This window comes from Megascapheus bottae, chromosome 22 (genome assembly GCF_031878675.1).
Source record: "Megascapheus bottae isolate mThoBot1 chromosome 22, mThoBot2.hap1, whole genome shotgun sequence".
Classification (NCBI taxonomy): domain Eukaryota; kingdom Metazoa; phylum Chordata; class Mammalia; order Rodentia; family Geomyidae; genus Megascapheus; species Megascapheus bottae.
In genome coordinates, this window is record NC_143530.1 from 27,083,485 (window position 1) to 27,093,892 (window position 10,408).

Genomic DNA, 10,408 nt, shown 5'->3' on the forward strand with positions numbered 1-10,408 from the left:
AGAGAGAGACAGACAGAGAGACAGAGAGACAGACAGAGACAGAGACAGAGACAGAGAGAGACAGAGACAGAGAGTAAATGAGAAAGTATAGACAGCTAGATAGATGATAGTTCTCTAGTGACTCTTCCTAGTGACTTAGTTGCATTGGTTCAGCCCTCTCCCTGCCTCTTATAACCTTCTATAGCCTTAATTACTTTCCTTAAAGGCCTCTCATGGTAAGATTGGGGTTTGAAGCTTTGACCTATGAATTTTGGAGGATACAATTCAATTCACCTTGGAGAAGATTTTAGTCTCTGTAGGAATTAATGGGCATACTGTAAACATGTAGATTCAGACTCATTCGATAGGAGAGAAACATTTCCAAAAATCTCCTAGGTTAGGCTGATGCTTCATACTTGTGGTCCCTGAATCACAACATAGTCCACAGAAGATGGTCGCAGATTAGTGTCAGACTGGTATATTCATAATGTCTTTAAAATGTAAGTCCTTCATTTGTCTAATGATAGTCATGGAAAGCTTCCCGATGTCTTGTGCTTATAGATGGATCCAACATTTCATATCTACAATGAGCTATGATAGGGTAAATGAATGCAGAGATGAAAATATTTCATAATCTTGCATACCCTGGACTGACCATGCATCAGCAATATAGTGCTCCCATTGGAGCACGAAATATAAATGGAGGTTGTACAATTACAGATGGGAGTAATATTGAGTACCTGTAGCATCATTCAAACCTTGTTAGAATTCTGCATCTAGTTTTGAGTTATATGAATCCAGAAAGATGCAGAGAAATGAATAGGTCAAATTTGACTAAAAGATGGAGGGGTGAGACATCCTGGTTGGAAGAGAAGGCCTCGTGATGACTTAACTGTGGTGCTTTGTCTACTAAAGCATGTTTTTCAGGAGTTCTTTCATATTTCGCTTAAGTACCTACTAAGGTGCTTTCAGCTTCTCGAAGGGTGATTGTAACTGGATATGAACAAAGTTTGTGATGTAGAGGGCTGGTGAACATGGGAATATGATGTCAGGGGAAGCTCTTGGAACCTTCTACTAGATAGCATTTCATATTTGTTGGTGATTAAGTAGAGTTCAGCTTGAAGACATAGCTAAAAATCATGATCTCTATCCATAAGTGCTACTCTGGGACTCAAAGGACATAACTGGATGAAGGAAGATTGATTACTTTCCTTCTCAGGATGTCCTAGGGAGGGGTCCCCAAAGGTACCAGTGACAACAGATCACTCAGTAGAGTGCTCGCTGAGAGCCGAAGCCTCCTGGGTACCTTAGATGATGCATGAATACAGAACGTGTATGGTAGAGTCCAGGTAAGATGCCAGGTGCTTCATACGTTCTCTTTCTTGTTTGATTCCTCAGAGCCTGTGAACACACCCAGAGTAGCACAGCAGAGTCTCACCCAAAGTGCACAGCTGGTTATTAACTCGAGGGTCCAATATGTGACATAGGTACAAGAGATACTTGGGTGGGAGAAAAGCATAGTGTGTTAGGTCCTTAGAGCTCATTCTAGGGAGATTTCTGTGGCTTAGACTCAGCTGATAACCACCATTCAAGAATGAGTACACTGGGTCAGCAGGTATCTTGAGCTTTCAAAAGATGCTTGATATCTGGGTTTTTAATACATATTTCCTCAAGTTAAAGTGCCTGTTGGTGGGTGAGTGGAAATAGCTACACAATGGCATATTTTTCAGTCTTAAAATGGAAATCCTGACATGTTCTACATCATGGATGATTCTTGAGGCCATTATGCTCAATGACAGAGCAAGACACACAAAAAGATAAATACATGTGGTTTCACTTAAAATAGAAAATCATAGAGAAACAGCCAGTAGCATGGCAGTTTCCAGGGACTGGTGAGAGAAATGGTTTAATGACCATAGTTCAATTTTATTGTGTGAGAAGTTCTTTTTTTTCTTTTTCATATTTTTTATTGTAATTAATAGAGGGGTTACAGTTATATTCATCAGATAGAAGGTGCATTACTTCTCACATGGTGATAGCCCTTCTCATGTTTTTGTCCCCATTTCCCTCCCCCCATCCCCTTCCAATAATCTTGTTTTCCCTCCTTCCCTTTCCTATTTCAAATAAACAAATAAACATATATACAATATACCAGATACAATGTAAGATACTGTAACAATATGAGCATAACCAAGGGTCAACAAAAGAGATTAGAAATAACATAATACATTAAGAACAACAGTCACACATTATATGACTCTTGTTTCCATTTCCTGGAGGTCCTTTCATTTAGCCTCATCCTATATGGCCTTATGTTTTGAGCTATTGTAATCCTCTGCTAGGAGAGTCCAAGGTTTGTACTAATTATTACAAATGAGGGAAACCATCGAGCTTCTGTCCCTTTGGGTCTGGCTTACTTCAATTAATATAATTTTTTTCCAAGTCTTTCTATTTCTTCACAAATGGGGAGCTATCAATCTTTTTGATGGCGGCATAGAATTCCACTGTGTATAAATACCACATCTTGTTGATCCAATCATTTACTGAGGGGTGTTTGGGTTGGTTCCATATGTTGGCTGTGGTAAATAGTGCTGCAATGAACATCTCTGTGCTAGTGGATTTAGTATGTCCTTGTTTCTGGACATTCAGGTAAATGTTAGCATTGTAGTACAATTGCTGGGTCATAGGGAAGCTCTATATTTAGTCTTTTGAGGAAGCACCATACTGCTTTCCATAGTGGTTGAACCAGTTTACACTCCTACCAACACTTTAGTAGTGATCTTGATCCCTTGTATTTATATCAATTTCTTCAGAATTCAAGTTAGAATTCTGTAGAGATATCTCTACTATTCACTACTGACAAGGCTTGACAAAGCTTACATGTACATAGATGGAAAATGGATAAAGAAAATGTGGAGTATAAACATAGTGGAATATTATTCAGCCATAAAAGAAGGCAATTCTAACACTTACAACAATATACTTGGACTTGAAGAATATTATGCTACATGAAATGAGCCAGGTATAAAAAGACCAATATCATATGATTTATATATGAAATCTAAAATTGTCAAACATAGGACCAGATACTAAAGCAAGGATAATCAGGAGTTGAGAAGAGAAGGGAAAGGGAAATACTGGTCAAAGCTAAAAAATGTTTCTATTTTGCCAAATAAATAAGGTCAGGTGATCTATAGTACAAGGTAGGATTGATAAGAAACAATACCATATTGTATAAACATTTGCTAATAGAGCATATACTACCTTATGTGGTTCAACCACTAAGGGAAAACAAAGACAAAAACAAACCCACAGCAACAATAACATCAATAGCAAAACCCAAATGGGTAGGAGAAGGTCTGTGGAAGCAATAGATGAGTTATAAGGTTGGTACTATTAAAACAGTTTCAGGGGCGTATCTTCTCTCTGAATATATCAAGTTGCATACATAAGTAGAAACAGCTTTTTACATGCCGATCATGCTTCAATAAGGGAGCTGAAAGATTGCAAAAAATAGTATTGGCAAACAGTATGTGTCTGTCTACTAGTTAAGAGTCTGGCACTAACAATATAAACCGAGAAATGAAGTAAAACGAGAGAGAACCAAGAGACAGGAGGACAAGCCTTCAGACACAGTGCCCACTGAGTATGGAGACTTCATCTGGCCCTGAAGTTATAGTTACAGGCGGTTCTATGATCTGGCTTTTATTGATTGGAGGAGATACTTAAGGATAGATACTTCATGATGCTAAAGTATGTAAATTGTCAGAAGCAAAAGAATTGCTTACATCAACCTGTCCCCCTTCCCCCCCCCAAAAAAAAAAACGTAGTAAAGAAAGCTGTCAGGTAATGAAGAAAGCTTGGTTGCCAGCTGTCACAAAAGACTTCCACAACTACAGCCCTGCACAAGAGCCCACCATAGACAACAAGTACTTGTGCAAGGAGGTCTTGTCTCTCATCATTGTGTCTAAGGATGACTGGTTCTAAGTACCCAATGAAAGCCTCCAGATTTTGTCTTTGTGCTACTATGAATTAAACCTGGGGCCCTGAGCATGCTAGACAAATACTCTACCTCAATTCAAAGTCACTGTCCCAGAGATCAGCATGTAACGAACATTCACTGTTATGTTCGTTTGTTTTTAATAATGATGACATTATCAACAATCAGTATCGAGACCGTCAGTGACTCAGGTTGTAGGCTGGATGCTAAGCACTAAAAGGAATAAAAAATAACAGGGCGTCTACCATTGTTGTTTTTGAGTAAATTTGGCTGATGAAGAGAGCTGGTCAAATACGAAAATAACTTCCCCTTTGATTGATTCTTTAACACAGCTGGGGGCTACTGAGGTGGACCTTCTGAAGAGTTTTGTTTTTCTTTTCTGTGTTTTTTTGAGATCCAAATGCTATTAAGAATTTAGTGGGATATGTCTGAGGGAAGATATGTTCCTTCTGCTATTAGAAAAGAATTTGGGTCTATTTCTGCTTTCAGTAGAAATGATTGTAAATTCTGAGCTGCACAGAGAACCTTGCTTTTATCTGGCCAGGCATACTGTCAGAGCTCCATGTTTTTCTTTGGTCTGAAAAATAAAAACTGATTAGCTAAGTGCTAGAGAGCTGCTGAATGAAGGGGCATACTCATGGATACACTTTGGGGAGAAATTCTGTTTCCCACTCCCTCCCTCTAATCACAAGATTTCTTTATTCACTCCACATTTGAGTGTCTAGACATTGAACTGGTTATCTAAGGACATAGGCCTCAAAGGCTGAGAATAATAGTTGTTATTTTGTTGAGGGCTTATCCAATGTCAGATGTTGTACATGTATTTTTGTTTAATCCTCTCCTAAGCTCTCTTGAAATAATCAATGTTATCTATTCCATAAAATGGATAGAAATTGAGGCTTGCCAGGCATCAGTGACTCACATCTATAATCCCAACTACTCAGGAGGCTGAGATTTGAGGACTGCCATTTTAAGTGAGCCTGCATTGGAAAACCTGTGAGACTCTTATCTCCACCAAACAAGAAATAAAAAAAGGCTGGATGTGGAGCTGTGACTCAACTGGTAGAGGGCTAAATTAGAGCAAAAATATTCCTGAGTTTAAGCCCCAGGACTGGCACAATAAATCCCAAATTCCCACAAAAACAAGCAAACAATAACAACAACAAACCCTAAGACATAATGAGTAGGTGGTTAGATGGGGCTAGTCACCAGTGAGAGGTGAGAGTCACACACAAAATCGAAGAGTTCTTGTTGATCCTACCAGAAGTAGCTTCTTACTCTTTATTTGGACTATCTTTGTTGCTGTTGTTGATTTTTAGGCCTGGCACTTGTTTGGCACGTGGATGGCCATTTGAGCCATGCTCCAGCTAGTTTTTGCTTTAGTTATTTTTCAGATAGGACCTCACTTTGATCAGGGGCTGGCCTCTGCTCATCGTCCTCTTACATAGTCTCCTGCCTTACTGAGATAAGCAAAGTATACCACTATGTCAAGTTTATTTGTTGACTTTGCCAACTTTGTGCTGGTGACCTTTTCCACCTCTGCCTCATGAGTATTACAACTCCCCCCACCCCTCTTTCTCACTCTCTCTCTGTCAGTCCTGGGTCTTGAACTCAGGTCCTGAACGCTGTCCTTGGGTTTTCTCATTGTTAGAGCTCTACCACTTGAGCTACAGCACCATTTCTGGCTTTGTCTATTTATGTGGTCCCAAGGAATCAAACCTGGGTCTTTGTGCATGCTAGGCAAGCACTCTACCACTAAGCCAAACTCCTGGCCCCTTTAACTCTCTTTTACATTGGATGTTTAGCGTCTGATAATGAATTTGACTTCTGAAGCCAACACTATGTTCGTGGCTCCAAGCCTGACAATAATCAACATTTCTAAGTCTACAATGCATGAGATCTGAGTGTTATAACTCCCTTGACAATGTTCCTAAATAAAACAGCACTTAGAATTAATTAATGAATTCTATTGTAAAGGTGATGTATAGAGCTGTTATAGTTATATAAGTCAGGTAATAGGAACATTTCGTTTTGAACACTGTTACCTCTCCCTTCCTTTTCTCCCAGTTTATTCCCTCCCAACTCCCCTCCCAATAAGTCCTATAGTTCATTTTCAACATATACTCTAGTGAATATCACTGCCCAATTAGTTCATCCTTTATCTTATTTGTGTGTTATTTTATTTTATTTAGTTACAATCAGTTTCAGGTGATTTTAATTGGTGGCTATGCCTAATCCTAACTCTTTAGGAGGCTGAGAATTGGAGGACTGTGGCTTGGAGCTAGCCCCAGCCCCAAAATAACTAGCAAAAAAGCAGGATTGAACATGTGATTCAAGCAGTAGAGCACCAGTTGTGAGCAAACAAACCAAATAAATATGAGATCCTGAGTTCAAAACCAGAAATCAGGAAAACATCACAAAAAATAGTTTTCATCAAAATATAATACACACCGCATTCAACTCACTGTAAATGGATAGTTAGATGGCTTTAATGTATCTGTAGAGTGTGAAAATGTTACTACAATCCATTGTAGAACATTTTCATAATTCCCAAAGAAGGCCCTTTAGCCATTACCCCTTGATTCCCCTCTCAACCCAAGCCCCAGGCAACTGCTAATCTACTTTCTGCTCTATTGACTTGCCTGTGGTACATATATCATATAAATAGCATCATTCAATATACAGTCCCCTGTGACTTTGTCTTGTTTTAACACAAAAAACCTTTAGAATTTAATATAGGCAACTTGATATTTTTGAGAGCTGGAGTGGTTCTCAGAATCCATGTGGAGGACTTGTCACCTTTCCAGAAGTTTCTTCACAGTCCTCTATGTATTTATGACATGTGGTTGGCCTACTACCTATCCTCTTCGCAAAATTCTTGAATATAAAATGCAGTGCTGTTAATTATATACTCTATGTTGTACATTGGATTACCATGACTTGTATATATTGTATGACTGATGCTTAGAACTTTTTTTTTTGCCAGTCCTGGGGCTTGACTCAGTGCACAGGCACCTTCCCTGGGCTTTCTCAAGGCTAGCACTCCACCACTTGATCATAGCACCATTTCTGGCTTTTTCTGTGTTTATGTACCAAGGAAATGAACCCAGGGCTTCATGAATACTAGGTAAGCATTCTACCACTAGTCCATGCTCCTGGCCCTGTAGTTTTTTTTGTTTTTTTTTTCTGATGTGGGTACTATGGTTTAAATTCAGGGACTGGGCGCCTTGAGCTTTTGTACTTAAGGCTAGTGCTCTACCACTTGATCCACAGCTATACTAAATCATTACCTCCAAGGTGGAAGAAAGTGTTACTTCTCTGGAGCTACTGGGAAGAGAATTTACATATGTCTACCTTGTTTAGTGGTGATTCTCTCATTTTACTTCAGCCCCTTTGCATATTTGACCCTGAAAAAGAAAAAGAATAACCCAGCCTGGTGCTGGGTCCCAAAGCATTTGTGTTTGTTAACACCAAATTGTTGGACTTGTTTGTTTCACAAGGACCCGCTATTATTTGCTGCAAGCCATAGCTGTCATCACTCAACTCTTCCTTTCATCCTTTAAGAGCAAGGTACTGAGTGCAGAAAGTACTGGTTGGCATGTGATTGTCACCAAACACCTTCTCCAGCTCCTTCTTGCTCATCAGGGTTGGGATCTGGACTTCTTCCAGATCCTTCAGCCTCCTCTAGGTCATGCCCCAAAGACACTGCCAATCACAACCTTCCCTAATACCCTTCCAAAAGGAACAGTTACCCTAGCAGCAAGCTTAAATATCTTTTGCTTCAAAAGCTTTCCTCGAAAAATTGGCTCGCATGATTTCAAAGCTTCAACCTTCTTTCTCTAATTTTGGTCAAGGGCTCTCAATCTGGGTCCATGTGCTATAGGTTTTGGGTTTACTGTGCTTTTTATTTTTTTGAGATAAAGTCTCACTATGGAACCCAAGCTATACCTCTTGAACTGGCTATACTTCCCAGTCGCTGTCATAGCCTATAGTTTCACTGTGAAGATTAAAAGAATGGACTGCACAGATTATGTAGAAGATAGAATGTAACAATGCTCTATATAAGTTTGTATCTTACTGTGTATTCTTAAAAAGTCTATGGGTGGAGCCAGGTGCCTGTAACCCCAGCTACTCAGAAAGCTGAGATATGAGGACTGTGGTTCAAAGCCAGCCTGGGCAGGAAAGTCTGTAGAACTCTTATCCCAATAAACCACCAGAAAACCAGAAGTAATGCTGTGGCTCAACGTGGTAGAGCACTAGCCTTGAGTAAAAAGAGTTCATCTAGGCCCTCAATTCAAGCCCCAGGACCAAAAATTATACAGTTTTTAAAAGTTTGTGTATGAGTTTGACTGGCTAGATGTAGTCCATGAATCTTTCTAAATTATGTTCAAGTATTTATGTGATATTGTTCACCCAGTTCTCAAAAAGTCTGCCTCCATGTTTTCTAAAGCTGTGAACATATTTAGATGTGAAGAGCTCAAAACACAGGCATAACAGGCTGAAAATCTATGCTATGTTGCTTATGTCAAATCTCCTGTGTTTAAACTTGAAGTCTCTGAGATTTAATCTCAAGCCCATGTATCTGTTTTTCAACATTTTTTCTTTATGGTCAGGCCAAGTATTATATACATGTGCGTGCGTGTGTGTGTGTGTGTGTGTGTGTGTGTGTGTGTGTGTGTGTGTGTGTGTGTGTGTGTGTGTGTTATGTACCATGGCCATCTACCTTTCTTATAGAACTATAAGCAAAGGAAAGGCATGGACTCTGTCTTCCTTGAGTCCCTAATAATAAGAGGTTAAGCATAGATCTTCATGCCAGGCATGTATCTCATTGATACAAGGAAAAACAACTAAAGATCTGGCCTCAGCAGTGTGCTAGGTCTCTGTATCCTCCCTTCTGCAGTCCAGGCTGGGGGAAGCATTGAACGAAGACCCTCAGCTATTGAGGTTCAGATCCCATTTGGAGCAGCACTCATTTCTCTCCTCAGGTGGTACAAGCAGCTTTCTCCAGTGATTGCTTGCGCAGGTTGGGACAAGTTGGGAAGAGGTGAAAATGACATCACTGGTCACAACTGCACTGGTTATCCTGGCTTAGGCAATTTTGATGGAAGGAGGAAATGGGAAAGCAGCTCATAGCTGGTCTGCACTGTAACATGAAATTACAGTTGGGCTAAAAGGAAATCTCTTGATTGGCTTGTCTAGATGACTCAGAGTAAATCAAGGCTCTTTGACCTGAACATCTGAACTGCTGTTGGAAAGTCCTGACTCTGGGAGAGGGTTTATTTTTGTTGCTGTTATTATTAGTTTTTGCTTTTGTTCTAAACTTAAGAATCTAAGTATAGAGAAAAGAGCTTCTTCAACTCCTATTTAAAAAAGAGTCCTACTAAGCTTGCTAAGATTCTGTTTCTACCTTTTATTATCATTTTTTTTTTTTTTGGTGTGTCATGGGGCTTGAACTAGGCCTGGGCGCTGTCCCTGAGCTCTTCAGCTCAAGACTACCCTGGGGCCAAGCCCCACTTCCCGTTTTCTAGAGGTTAACTGGAGATAAGAGAATCAGTTTCTTTTGTATCTAGACTGGCTTTGAACCTTGATCCTCAGATCTCAGCTTTCTGAGTAGCTATGATTACAGGCATGAGCCACCACTCCTGGCTTACTATCACTATTTTAAAATCATACCAGTGAAGGGAGATGCCTACCTGGTTGCTAGTGTATGTGTGTGTGTGTGTGTGTAAGCGCATGCACATGTGTATGTGTGTGTGTGTATGCATGTGTGTGCTGGTAATGAGGCTTGAACTCAATGTCTCACGCTTTTGTTTAACTTGGTTTCTAAAGGCTGGCTCTACCACTTGAGCCATGCCTCTACCACTTAACTTGATATCTACTGCTCTATCTACATTATACTGATATATCTCACCAGAGAAAGTAAAACAGTTCACAAAGCACTTTAGCTTCCCTTCCCTTTTTCAGATTATGAATTTATTTTTCCAGACCTCTCACACATACACAAAAATCTGAAGACTGAAACAAGTCACTTAAAATATGACCACCCACAACAGATTATCACTTCCCCACCCCTGTGTACATACTTAAGAATTCTAATGATAGTTTCCATGGAAGTTTGTATTTTGCAATTTTCACCTCAGCACATGCACATTTTTCTTGATGAGCTCGTCTCTAGCCTCATCATGATTAGTAGTTGTATAACATTTTATTGAGTATATGCACTGTAATTTACTTATATATTCTCCCGCTGATGAATATTTAGATTGTTCCCCTGGTGTGTTATTATGCTAAATGCCATGGTAAACGTCTTCATGTGTGAAGGTTTTCGATAGTTTGAATACTTTTCCTAGGCTTGGCTCCCAGAAGTGAAATCAGAGCCCTGTTTCTGAGAGTGTGAAGACTTTGGCACTCCTGATGTGGTCTTTCCAA